Genomic DNA, 14,320 nt, shown 5'->3' on the forward strand with positions numbered 1-14,320 from the left:
GACTCTGAAGAGTATTGACATTCATTTCAATGTTAAAGCTGTTTAGACTGAAACAGCAGTTTGGGAGAGTATCTGATAATCCCCAGTGTATTTCTGTGGTGTCTTACAGCTTTACTATATGAATCCCTAGGAATTCTGGATTGAACTGATTTACTTACTCAGTCGGATGAATGCATGATGTATAGCTTGATATTTATGTGGGATTTCTATCAGATATGATTTTGTCTCTTGCTTGGTGCCTGACCCACACATGGTCTACTGAAGCTAGTCGAGACTTCGATTCAGCTGTAGTGGTAGTACCTTTGTTTCTGAAACAGAAAGCTTTAAGGTATATTGGCATTTATGAGTCTACCATCTGTGATGTTATCACAGTGTGGTAAAAACCAAATGTCTGCTCATTCCAAGACCATAGCAGAGAGTACTGAAAGTCCTATTTGTATCCTGATTCTTACATTACTTTGTTGGCTTCAATGCAACTCAACAAATGGAGCAGTAGGACAGCAAAGCACAAGTTAATATAAAGTCATCTTTATTCCAACTTCTGTTTATTTTGTTGTGGGCTTTCCTTTTCATTGCATGCTATCAAATGGTTTCACAATATGACCTCTAATTTTGAAACAAAACAAATTAAATGTTAGTACGTACCGATTAGTGCAATATTAACACTGACTCTATATTTACTCAAAAATCAGGACATTAAAGTTCCCCTGATAAACTTAACTATGCCTAATTGCACAGTTATTACAAAGGGGATCTCTCATTGCACAATCATAGACCATCTTGGTAGCAATACCAAATATTACAGTCCCAGCTAATAGTTGCAAAGAAAGTTATGGGAAAAAAAAGAGCCCTCTGACCAGAAAATAATGTCTATCTTGGGCTTGTTACAAACCCTGACGGAAGAGTAGCACAGAAGTTGGGACACTTTGTTTCCATTATATCATTTTGAAAATACTATGTCACCTTGTTCTGTGTGTTCTAGTTCTGTAATGAAAAACCCTTTTGTTCAAACACAGGCAAAATAAAAGAGTTGTTTGTCTATAGGATAACCAAGCTCAATTCTGTCAGGCTTACACCACCACTAACCCCACCAGATCTTCCAATTTTTGAGAGGTTTGATTGAAAGAAAGGGTCTTATCTCTGTTGTTGTGTGAAAATAAGACCTGAGGCTTAATTTTCAGTTAATACAACTTTCTGCTTTTAATTTCTTTGGCTCTAACTAAAAAACTGTTTCACCTTTTCCTTGAAAAATGAATTTAAATTAATATTTCAGGAAAAGAAATGTGTCTTTAAATGTGTCCTTTAAAACAGATGAGCAAACTGTGTTCAAGTTATCCAAAAATATTCTCCTTCAGGCTAAATATGAAGGACTAATTGGAACCAGTCTTCCCTGTTTTTTTTTTAAGACATCTTACCTTATAGAAAGTAAAAGAATATGCAGACTAGGACATTCCTTTTCTTTTTTGCATCTCGTGCATCTTGTTTTTTATTCTTAAGAAACATCTTTGACTACAAGTTTCAAAGGTGAGGAATCCTGCCCACCTACAGACAAAGCTAATCCCCCTGAGATGGTTTACAGATGGTCAAGGTTTGCAGAAGAGGAACTATTTCACTTAATTTTGATAGTATTGGAGTTAGTAACAATCACCTGTTTGATGTTTTACTCGTTTCTTTACTTGTGGGTCTCTGTAACATTTAGATAGTCCCCAAACAGAATCAAGCACTTTTATATACTCACAGGTCAGATTCAATTGACCTAAATGAAGTCCTGCTGCCTGCTATGTTCTGTTAGCTGGCTGTGGGATTTTAAGCACAGGGACTTAGCAGGAACTTGGGCCATGTGGATCTGGGTCCTAGGGTGAAATTTTGTGCTGAGCTGCTTTGAAGTGTGACACAATTCACCCAGCTCTTGAGAAGAAGGCCAGCCTTTCCAGTAACTTACAACTGCAGCCTGCCTGGTAAATGCATTGTTTCCCCCCTTGCATGAACACATGGAGAAAAGTCTTATATTGGAACTTGAACACAGTGCCTCTATTTGAGGAAAATAAAGAAATAATTTCTTTAAGAAAATAAATAAAGAAATTTCTAGTTTTTATAATTACATAAAAAATGTAAAATTACTTTGGAGCATAATAGGGATTTTTAAAAGAATTCCTTGGCTTTTAAGACAATCGTGTGACTTTTAGAGCCTACTCAAGAATTTTTGGATGTTTGAAGTTTCAGTGCCATTTGCCTCTTTCCTGCAGAGGTGTTTTTTGTCCGCTTCATGTATAGTCAATCAAATAAAAGTTACAGTATGGATTTTCTGTCTTTGTACATTGGATACACTTCAATTGCATTTTTGTTTTTATTTGCCTGAAGTGGTTATTCATTTGGGGGGCAATAGTCTCAGATGTGATATTCTAAACTAGAAGATAATTACCTCTTGAAAGAGTAACATCTTTGAAACTGCTGACATAAATGTTTTCCAGGTACAATGGATTCATGCTCATAAGCTTGTGAAAATATTCAGTTGCACCCAGAGGGTAAAATAACAGCTTCCAAAATATTGCTAAAGAAGCCTCTTTTTTTCATCTCTTCATTCATGATAAGCTTAGTGCATCTCAACTGATACGACAATCACTAAAGTTACACAAGTTTGGTTTGGTTGTTTTTGTTTTGTGTTCTTCCCCTTTCTCCCTCCATTCAAAAAGGGTAAAAGTGAAGCAAGGGCCACCTTGAGCTTCAGCGTTTTCACTGTGGTTCATGTCATAAATGTCTGCAATTCTTCTGACAGCAATCAAATCCTCCTGCACGCTCCCTAACTTTTAGGGATGAAAATAGAAATCTTTGATAGTCATCCTAGTTATCTGATAGAAGAGAGTGATGGATGTGCACCCTGACTCATTTGTTACCATAGCTCCTTTCAGATGGTAAAACTACGTTTTACAATTTGTTGTTCAGTTTGGGATGGCTTCAGTATGGATTTCCGTACATAAATCATCAGATTTCCAGTCCTTAAATATTGACTGAACTGCAACATGACTCTTTCTAATAAAATTATAGGTCACCTTTGGGAACTGTATAGTTATAAAATAGAGGGTGCACCATACGATGCAGTAGGCTGTGTAACAAGATCCGACTTCATTGTAGCTCCACAGCTTGGATGAAGGCCTTGCACGTTAGCTCAACAGCTAAATTGGTCACAAATTGCCTGCTGATGCAAATAAAGGTAATATCCCAGCACTCTGTAATGAAGAAGATGAACACATACGTAGCCGAAGCCACCTAACGCTGTAGGTTGTTAAGTGTTAAATAACTGCCACATAGTCTACACGTTCAAGACAGAAAAAGCTCACACATGAACACCCCAAGTGTGTGTGCATATTATGTGTAACGGGGATAAAGCATGTGGGAGTCTGAGGACTTTTTGTGTGGTTTGGGGGTTTGAATTGGAAAATGGTATGTTGGGGTGATACTGGTCTTGTGGAGTTTGTTCTACAAGGACTCACAGTCCCTGGAGGTGGTGACTGATAGACACCAGTGTTGATGGGTATAAAAGCAAGGGATTGGTTTTGTTGGGACAAAACTTCTCATAGTGCCTAGATCTCACTGCCACAGTTTACCGATGTATCAGCAATATCTACCTAACACAAGACTTTGGTAACGCGCTACTGTTGTATCCAACATGGGATTATTATGCAGTAGAAACACCCTTTTGCAGCCTTTGTGCAAAGTGGCCTAAGGGCTATATGGAACAGTCATTGTGCAGTGTTCCTTTACCAAAGTGTCATCATAAAAGAAAGCGGGCATTTATGGTACTAGGTATGTATTACTTGCAGACAGATCTTCACAAAACCATTGAAACTGTTGGAGACTCAGCAGCTTTGCATCTGATCTATTATTCAGGACATTCTGGGATTAAAAACAATGCCAACCAAGCAACAAAACAATAAGCAACATTAGAAAAGCCAGTTCTGGTTCAGCAAGTGCACCCCAGTCTTGCTAATCAGTTGGGCTGTCTGAGAGCCTGATCCATAGAGCCAACATAGCCTGAACTTCTGATCAGGAGAGCCTGACATTCTAATCTTGCTTCTGTTCTCAACACAGTGATTAAGTCTTTCCATTTAGTTTTCACTAACTGTAAAATGGGAATAACAGTAGTGTTTTGCTAAAGGAAGTTGTGAGATTTGATCTGTTAATGTGTATGTGCAACTGAACTATGAATGATGGATCAAAGTTGCCGAATTAAGGGAAAGTATTACTTATTTGGAGGTCTGGCAGTAAGTAATGACTGCTGAGATGGGAGAACAATTGAGATTCTTTGCCTATTGAAAACCACCCGATCTCCACTCTGTTTCTCTCCTTCTGTCCTCAGCATCTTCGCCAGTAAATCTGCAGGGATAAAGAGCTTTTGTGTGATGGTTCTACTTTTTTGTGGGCCCCTGCTGATGTAAATCAACATACTGTTCTCCTGTTATCTTCAGGTTTAGAAAACCTATTTTTAATCACTTCATATAGGTATCTAATTTGAATCCGCCTGCCACGCTGCAGGACTCTTGTGCTTTTTTAATTGGCATCTTCCTCATTACGTTTGCACAGTGTTGCAGAGACACTGCAGGACACTGGTAGAGACATCTGAATCACCAATCCTGTTGGGCTAGCAGCACGATGGTGTGATACACCAGGGGAGTCTAGGAGATCTGCGGATGTGGTGAAGGGGACTAAGTGGAAGCAATCAAGTTCAGACGTGTTGCTGTGAGCGTTTCGAGATCCTGCCTATACCATGTGAAAGAGAACTGTGACAGAAAGTCGCCCAGGATTTGATTTTTAACAGCAATATGGTTATTTCTAAGAATAATTCCTGGGTTTCTAGTAAAGTGGAGCTCCCTGAAGGCATTGGTGGAACTGTTGTAGGGCAGGTATGTGGAGTACATCAGAACCAGTGGGTTAACACACCCACTACAAGGATGGGGAGGATACCCAACCAGTCCATGGAGTCAGTTCTGCTCAAATTTCTTTAGGATTTGAAAACCAGCCCTTAAATAGCTGCTAGAAGGAAGTAGCTCTTCGTCTCAGACATGGTTATGTGATGCTGTGACTCCTTTTCCAGTTGTGGTTGCCAAGCAGATATGTCTGAACTCAGCATGTTGGTGCACCTGGCATCATAAAAAGAAGAGGACAGACCAGAGCAGTATAAAGTATGCTATATGGCACTGAAGCATCTTCCTTCCCTCTCAGTCCATCATCCAGAATCTTGTCATTTGTAACAAAGACTTTTGTCTGATGTTTCCTATTTCCCCCTTACTACTGAAGATCAGCGTGTTCTTAGTGCAGCTCCCTGGGACAGTCGTAGATGGATGCCCCTGCTGTTCCAACCACCAGAATTTTCCACCTGCCTTATGGTGCTAGTCATCTTTTTATACTTTTGAAGGCTTGCTAGAGGGGTTGGGGCTCCTTTGCCTCCCTAATGGCAGTTGTTAGGGAATAACTCTGAACTGAGGAGACAAGTTTGCAGAAAAAGGAAATCAGAGGAATATCATCTACTGGACAGACCAGCATTACCTGTTCTTGCATTCAGGATGGATAATGCAGCCTTTTACTAAGATAGCTGGAAGTCCTCTGTTTCAGCGTCTTTCTTGTGGAGTTACATAACCCAAATTCAGTATCCCTGCCATGGGAGAGGTATTCAACAGTTTGGTTGCCTGTTCTGTTGCATGGCAGTGCAGGCCACTGGAAAGAGACTCTTCATCAGGGACTGTAGCGATTAGGACAAGGGGTGATGGGTTCAAATTGAAACAGCGAAAGTTCAGGTTGTATATAAGGCAGAAGTTCTTTACTGTGAGGGTGGTGAGGCACTGGAATGGGTTGCCCAAGGAAGCTGTGAATGCTCCATCCCTGGCAGTGTTCAAGGCCAGGTTGGACAGAGCCTTGGGTGACATAGTTTAGTGTGAAGCATCCCTGCCCATGGCAGGGGTTTGGAACTGGAGGATCTTAAGGTCCTTTCCAACCCAAACCATTCTATAGTTCTATGTGGCTGCCGTGCAGCCCTTCACCACCCTTCACACAGCAGCCCTGTGTCACCTCACATGTCCAGCCGTGTGACAGAGCTGAAAGCCATCAGCAGTTACATGTCCTCTTTCCTCTTCCTTCAAGTGAACCAAGTACACAGCCATAGACCTACTCATGTAATGGAGAGGAGGAGGTGATGGCCCACAGGAATGTGGCATGAAAGAGAGCAGCCTCTCATTGAGCATTTTGAATCAAGCAAACAGGCATTTTTATGTTGGCAAATACATTGGGATTCTCCATTAAGTTGTACCACTCAGGATTTTCTTTTTCCCCCTTTATAAAAAAAAATAATAATTCCTATATGCTTTAGAAGATTGAATGAGTTGTAAGACAGAGAATTGGGCCACTGGTGGTTGGATCCATTTAGAGTGACTTGCAGGCAAGGGACCAGTTGGGCAGCTCACATCTTGCAGTGTTTTTCATTTGGGTCAGACGGATATTTGGATTTTATAAATATTATGGCTAATTGGATTAATTTCTGATTGAGGGCCAAAAGTAGCTCAAGTTGGAATCTACTTCATACTTTCTTTTAAACAGTCTTGACGTTTGAAACTGTTTGGTTTTAGTTCTACAGTTCAGTGTGTACACAAACCCCACACAACTTTTGAAGGGGTGGCTTTGGGTTCCAGTTTGGTTCTGTTTCTAAGAGTTGGAGGGAATGGGGCTCAGGTCTAGAGTTCTTACTGAGCTTCAGACTTCCTCTAAATAGGAGGAAAGTTGGGCTGTGATCCTGGTTCAGATACATATATGACATTTCTGGAAAGTTACAGGAAATACGGATCTAGATGCCTTTCAACTTAGAGTTTTAGGATCTGGATCAATTGCAAATCTGAGTGTTTTCTTAGAGGTGTTTCTGACTTAGTAGTCAGGTTTCAACCTAAATATCTGTTAACTTTCAAAGGTTCAAGTCTGTATTTTATCCAAACTTGGTATGTTTTGAATCAATCTTCCTATTTGTAGGTATAAGGTAGGTAGGACTGAGGAATGAAAGTTAGTTTGGAGTCAGACATTCCAGAGTACTAAGAAGTTCTTACATCCTCATTTTGGCATAGATCTGGGTTTTAAATTTTAAATTTCAAATTCAAGGATTATTCCTATTATTTTAACTGAATAGAAGTATATAAAAACTTGTGATTTTCATCAGCTGGCTTTGATACAAGTCCCCTTGATAAAGTATTTCTATTTTTTCCCATAATATGCTCCATCATAAAACTCAGAGATGCCCGAGATAGGAAGGTGAAGCACTTCACATACTTATGGTACATTCTGCTCATGGCACTACAGTCAAGTCTCTTTTACAGATGAAAAAACCAAGGCATTGAGTGGTCAACTGGTACATACACAGTTAGATCCAGTTAACCACAGTTAGAAGCCAACTCTCCAATGCTCCTGCTTTCCTGACCTTATGTATACTCCAATAAGGTGAATATGGTCATAAAGTCCAGAGAAACAAATACGTGATGGGGCTAAATTTTTGCAACATATATTTGGGTAACTTATAAATTGCCTCTACATATGCCAGGGGGGTGTGTAGGTAAATATTACAGATGGAGTTGACTAGGTGACCTGTTAGAGGTCAAAAATGTGTTTTGATGAAAACCACTAATGAAAATTAATCTTTTGAGAAAAAAAAAACAACAAACCCAAACCCAACTTAATCCTTCTGTGTTCACTGTACATCTGGATGAAAGTATAATGTTTACAAGTGAAATACAAAAACTTGTAGCATAACGTTTATGAGTGAAATACAAAAATGTGTAGCAGCTACCAGTGAATAAAACTAATCAAATCCACCAGTCACCAGGCTGGTTAATGTTATAAAGACTGTGAATCATGAATATCCATCCAGCCTGAGGGCACAAACCCATAAATCTAGGGAGTTTACCTGTCTCCTTTAGTCAGCAGGCTGTCCCTTTTCCATTGCTAGAACTTAAGCATATACTGCGTAATAATAAATGCTGTAATAAAAATGCATTTTGGGAAGTAGGATGTCCTAATAGAGCTTCAGATCAAAAGTGAGATTCATTTTACTTAATTGTAGCCACATACAAGCTAGTTACTTAGCCTAGCCAGTTGTGTGGTCTCCCTCCTCAGTGGAGAAAGCTGGGATGAATGGGGTTTGGGAGGTGCCTGTCTCTCCACTGACAATAGAGGGAGCCTACACAACTGGCTTAGATAGGACACTTAACTTTTAGGTGGGTTTGAGTTGCTCCAGGCAATTCTGTATCAAGCATCATATGTGGGTTCTCATCTGTTTTCCCACTAATTTACAGTGTAACCTTGGGAATACCACTGAGCCTTCCCCCTGCCCACCTCGGACCCAGTTTCTCCATTGACAGAATACCCCGTGGATAAAGTTCTCGGGAGAACCCTTGTCCGCAGATGAAAACCAGGTGCAAACCCTTGTTCTCCTGCTCCTGCTTCTTTCCCATGCCTGTAGTTGCCATTAAAATCAACAGGATTTTTGTGACAGCATAAGTTTACCTGTGACGAGTGGCAGAGCTGACTGAAAATGATTTTAGAGGCAGCATACATCCTCCGAGATGACAGAATATTGTAGTAACTAAAAACCCAGCAACTGGTTATGTGTAGTGATTTTCCCATCTTCGCCTCCCCTTTACACCTTCCCTCTGCCCCCCCCCCGCCCCCCCCAGCAAAGAAAATACTGGCAGTGGGGATAACGTTCCTCAAATCAGACCTGTATTTTAAATAACCCTGGCCTGTTTGCAACTGGGAGAATGTTTGGGTTTTTTTACTTGAGAGATTTATTTCTGTCCTTGTAACACCATGTACTATATGCATTGCACCTGTTCAGACATAAGCACAGCACATTATTATAGCTGTAGGGGCAGAAGCTTCCCAATGTATGTTTTTTGAAAGGAGGGAATGCTGGGGGAGCACAGCCCTCTCTTCCCAATTGTTTACCGAGCAGTCTCTTACCAAAGACTTCTTCCTCATCAAGATCAATTTTCCCTGCTCCCCTATTGTCTGGGGAAACCTATCTTCAGGAGCGTCTTTCTTGAAAGATCTCATGACTTTAAAATCATCAGTGGGCTTTGTGTAGCCTGACTGTCAAAAGAGATATGTTTACACCTTCCCCGCATGTGTTAAAGCTATAAGGTTACGGAGCAGAATGGCTGATACGTTTCAGCGCTTCACGCTAATATCCACGGGGGGGGTGTATGTGTGTGTAGAGAGAAAAAAATGTATTTATGATAATGATAGGCACCGTCTGAAACAATGCATTCCAACAGCCTGTAACATAAATAAGAAAGGTGGAGCCAGGCGGCACCGAAGTGTTTATTTGCCAGCAATCCTGCTTCAGCCCCGTATTACCTTTTCCGCGCTGCCTCAGCCTGGCAGCATTGAACCTGTTGCTGCATTAGCCGAGTTGTATTTTGCTAGCGAGGGGAAGGAGGGTTGTCTGCTGTCTGGTAGGAGGGCTTTGTCTGTGTGCGCCTTTCTCTCTGCCTCTCTCCCTCCCTGTCTCTCGCACTCTCGCTCGCTCTCGCTCGCTCTCTCTCGCTCGCTCGCTCTCCCTTTCCCGTCTCTGTGGTTTGTAAGGTAGGTTGCAGTGTGTGTATATACACAACATCAAGAGCAGGAAAATGGACTCATTAGGGAGGCAGGCAGTCATTACCACTCACACTGTACTTCCAGGGAGACAGCGACTATGAGGAGACAAACTGAGGACTGGGGAACAAGGTAGGCCAGTCAACTTTTATAAAAAATGAAAGAATAAAGCCTCTACTCTCCCTAAACCCCCAGCACTTCTTTATTCCTCCCCCCCTCACCCTCGGTTTTTAATGTAGAGATGTAAGTTTGCCAGACCTATTTGCTAGCTTAAAATTCGGAACATCTCTAGAAGGCCTTACCCTCTACAAATGTTCCCCCCCCCCTTCTACTTATTTCAGGGTGTGCCCCCCTATGATTCACTTTAATTACTTTTTGTTTTTGATCACGAAGGAAACAAATACGTTTGTTTTCCAACACTAGTTCCAAGTAAATCAATATCTTTCACTCTTTGAAAACAGCCCTCTCCGTGTGTTTGTGGGTCTCCCTGCTTTTTCTTCTCTGTTTATGCAGTTCCATCTGTCCGTCCATATATCATGTTCTCCTTATTTACTGCTAAATGGGGGCTTATTAGTATTTGCCAATGACTTTTCACTGTAATGCCGGTGACCAGGGTTAACGGTGACTCTCGTCCTTTGTTTTCTATATATATATGTACACTGTAAGTTTAAAGTCCATGCTTGGCATACAGTAAATAAAAGCCAAAAAAAAAAAAAAAGAAAGAGAGAAAGCAGGTTCCACTGCTCCTGACAGGCTTTTTATTCGGAGCTTTTCTGTTTGTCTGTTTTGCCGTGGGGGTGGAGGGGGTTAATTTTGGTTATTGCACATTGGACTTTTTCCTCCTGGATATTTTTAACGTCTATTTTTCATTATTAGTATCTTTTCCAGTTTCCTTTTACTGGGAAGAAAGGGGACGAATATTCCAACTTTTACGGTGCTGATCTCATGTACCATTATGGAGGGATCACTGGGTTAATAAGAATTCAAACTTTCTAAGAGGGAGTTTGTATCCTTGGCTGCCCCCCACCCTCCCACTTTATGCATGGTTATGCTGTGTTTCCGTGTGTGCTGCTGGGGAAGGGAGGGGGGAAGGGAATAGATATTTTTTACAGTGGTGGCAAATTATGAAATCTGTCGAGCCATTTTGTCCAGAAATAGTAACTATTTATTTACCATTTTTTATTCCACAAATATGCTGCTTATTTGTAATATCAAACATTGAAGCTTTCCCCTGATTTAATCTCCCCCCCCCCCCCCTTTTTCTTTCTTTCTTTCTTTCTTTTTTTCTGGGGAGGGATTTGTGATGCATTTCATAGCCCATTTAGCATTGTCGAGTTTTTGGAGCCCAGATTTATCATGGGTTCTAAAGGCTGCTTAAATTGATCCATTTGAAATGGTCTTTTTATCTGAGCTCCTGTCATTTCTGTTGGAGAGTAAAACTGCTACTCTGCTGGTAACAAAAAAGGGGGGGCGGGGGGGGGGAGAAGAGAGAGAGTGGAAGTGAGTTACATAAAATGTACTGGAGAATCGTAAGTAATTATATAAAATGGACGCTGATCAGTGGAGATCTCTCAACAATAACAATCACCTTTTTTAATAGAAAATTATTTATTTAATAGCGAGAGGCAGACTTCTTAAAAACATGCATTAGGCCTTCCTCTTAGCACAAAGAAGTCCATAATGCAATATTCCCAACCCACCTGGGACTGCCTAGGAGGTTCTCCAAAACCTTCAAATCCTTTGAAATGATTCTTAAAAATCCATTATTTTGCAGCCAGAGAGAACTTTTGCTGCCAACAGGTTTATTTCTTTGGTGAGCTGTTGTTTGGGGCTTTATTTAACTGTCCTTTAACTTACGACTCCCCAGTTCCGACAGAAGTGCCTCCTCACTGAACAAACTAAGTTAATTGAAATCCAAAGCAGCAGATCTGTTCACTGGCACGACAACTGCAGAAACTACTTGCTCCATTTTATTAGCAGCTTTATTTCCAGAACCTGAGCGAAACTTTGCAAGGTTTTCTCTATCAGCGTGCCAGGAATTGGTGGCTCAGCTCGTAGCTGGGAAATGACATTCATTGCTTCCTTTCTTTTTTACCCCCCCCCCCGCCTTTTTTAATTCAAGCTTCTAATTAGTATTTTGTGGATAGACTTTAAACGTGTTTATTGCTTCAACTGACCTGCTAACTTGTAGCAAGGTATTTCTTCCCCTCCTAAAGTTTGAATCTCGAGCTCTGAAACTGAGATTTCGATATAAGGGGGAATGCTGAAGTTATGCCCAAAACGTAGGGGTCCTTGAGGTGGACTAACTGATGCCTTTGGGTGGTGGTCAGCTCGGAGTGATGGAGCTGGAGCATTAGCAGCATCCCCGTCACGGGGAGGGTGGGTTTTCATGCACCTGTCAGTTTCTCCTGAACCAGTGCAGGTGTATGTTCATCAACAGCCCAGGGTTTTTATAGGGAAGCGCATGGACCTGTCCTCAGGATTCTCATGCAGAGAAGCCTCATCTTAAGCTTTTTCAAAAACTTTTAAAACAACTACAAGGTACATCTTGATTTTATGAAAAGCCCAGGCAGGAAGAATTTGAGCAGAGAAAAAAGTCAGAGGAGGAGAAACGCTTTTCATGAGCCAGTAGGATCTTTATTTTTAATCTTAAACAACTTTTTCACTTGGAGAATTTTAATTTTCTTCCAACCCCAAGTTTATTCTAAAGAAAAGAAATTAAATCTTAGCCCTTTCAATAGCACAAAGTCCGTTTGCAATCAGGACACAGCAGCAAAGGGTAAAGTATGCCTAAGTAAACTTAAACCCAGCATCTGATGCTGTAGCTGGAACTCCGGGAGTGCCAAACCGATTGGCCTGGGGTAGGAGCGGCGTGTGCGGGGCAGTGTAGGGTGCTCCGGGTTCCCTGCTCCCAGCCCCGGCTGCGGAACGGAGCGGAGCAGAGCAGAGCTCACGGTGGTGATTGGGTCACAGTGTGCTTTATTTTAGCGTTGGAGCAGACAGTTATCTAACACACCCACATGAGGAAGTGCTCTGGAGCAGTTATTTCATGCTTTGCCATGCCCTGTAGCTAGAGTAATTTTGGGCTGAATGGCGTGTGTATATGTCTCTTTCACTCCTGTGAGACGAAAAGCAGTGCTGGTGGGGTTTATTTTGTGTATGTTTTTGTGTTGTGTGTTGGGTGGTTGTTTTTTGTTTTTTTTTTTTCAACAGGACAAAAAATGGGATATAAGACAGTGAAATCCAAATACCAAACAAATACCAAGGCGAATTAATTTTAATAGTAGAGGATTTTGCTTTTCTCTTAAAGAAGGGGGAAAAAATATCAATCTTGTTTATTTTGATAAAGACAGTTGTAGCAATTTCCTGAGTTGGCTATATCATTATTGCAAATATTACTCACAGTTTTCCTATTTTCACATTTTCTTCATAGGCCCAGCTTATTCATAAGGGAAAACAGCTGCAGAATATTAAAAAAGAATGTAATATTATTTATATAAAACTTTGATGTAAATAGGGAGCAGTGTCCCCTGCGAGAGAATTCTGCAGGATGGCTTACAAATCCTATACAAGAGAGATTACAGTCTTAGATAAATTGTTATTTAAATCATTTCAAGAAAACCCTGCTCGTTTTGGGGGACCAGATGAGGTTTGAAGCAGAAGGATTTGAATAGGAGTTCTGTTTGGAAATTGGTGGCATGCTGTGGCCTCAGAGATTTCAGTTGGTTTCACTCCTGTTCTCTTTTCATAGGACTTTTTTACACTGTGATCAGTACGGTGAAGACTTTTACTGGGAGAGATTTTTAAATGTTAATGGAAAATTAAACTCTGAAATTTAACTTCAAGTTGCTTAGACTTTTTTTTTTTTAAGCAAAACTTTTAGAAAATCCTAATCCTTTATAAATGCTTTTATTATTTTTTTTTAAATGAAATAATGCACTGGAGAGGGTCACTTTTAAAGAATAACTTGTTCCCTCTGTAGGGTCTGCGGTTGAAACCGTACTGCAGAGGGAAAACGATGGCAAATTAGAGTGAAACTGCCTTCACTGATCCTGTTGGTTTCACTTAAGAAAATGCAGAAAGTGACGAAACAACATCAACTGTGGAAAATACCTTGGATTTTTAATGATCTCTATGTGCCAGTAATCCAGGTTTCTCTTGGTAAAGAGTAATGTTTGTGCACCAGATTTTGAGATACTTCTGTGCTATCTGTACAGCTTTAACTTGAGGAGATTTTCGCAGATGCATCAAACTTTCAGTAAGGAGGGAATAAAGGCAAAAGCTTTTGTCCAGGATGTCTTTTTGCTTTGATGGTGTTGCCTATATTCCTGCTTATTTTTTATCTTAATATTTACCTCTAACGGCACCGATCCAGTTCTCCTCTAGCAGGAAACTGGCATTTCAGAATGGTTGCTGCCTATGTTTCATGTTTTCATGCACTTTTATACTTAATCCGTCAGTGCAGTCATGTACTGTGACGGCATTTTGACTGCCCGGTGCTGCAATGAGTCCTGTTTGCAGATGGGTCTTCTTAAATGGTCACTGGAAGCACAGGGACCTGTGCCACCTCCTTCTTCCAGGTTTGCAAGAAGAAGTTCAGCTTTTATCACATGCTGTGAAGACGGCGTATCTTGAAGTAGTTAAAATACGGGAGTGGGAAATGGGGGTAATGGGAAATAGCTGTCTTTAAAGGGGA

At 40.8% G+C, this 14,320-nt stretch overlaps 1 protein-coding gene across 9 annotated transcripts in view; it reads left to right on the forward strand.

Annotated features, from left to right (window-relative positions):
* The window catches only part of ZBTB20 (zinc finger and BTB domain containing 20), a 481,633-nt gene that overhangs the window by 19,084 nt on the left and 448,229 nt on the right, over nucleotides 1–14,320 (forward strand). For 7 of the 9 annotated variants that reach the window (XM_061357684.1, XM_061357683.1, XM_061357686.1 and 4 more), the window contains exon 1: nucleotides 9,257–9,756. The exons of 1 other annotated variant lie outside the window; for it this stretch is intronic. The gene's annotated coding sequence lies outside the window, so the exon portion shown is untranslated. Of the gene's footprint in view, nucleotides 1–9,256; nucleotides 9,757–14,320 lie in introns of those variants that run through there. One more of the 9 variants, XM_061357687.1, reaches the window with a different exon arrangement.

The sequence above is a fragment of the Neopsephotus bourkii genome, unplaced genomic scaffold, assembly GCF_033783945.1.
Source record: "Neopsephotus bourkii isolate Nb327-2 ecotype Australia unplaced genomic scaffold, CSIRO-AGI_Nbou_v1 NB_911, whole genome shotgun sequence".
NCBI classification, from domain to species: domain Eukaryota; kingdom Metazoa; phylum Chordata; class Aves; order Psittaciformes; family Psittacidae; genus Neopsephotus; species Neopsephotus bourkii.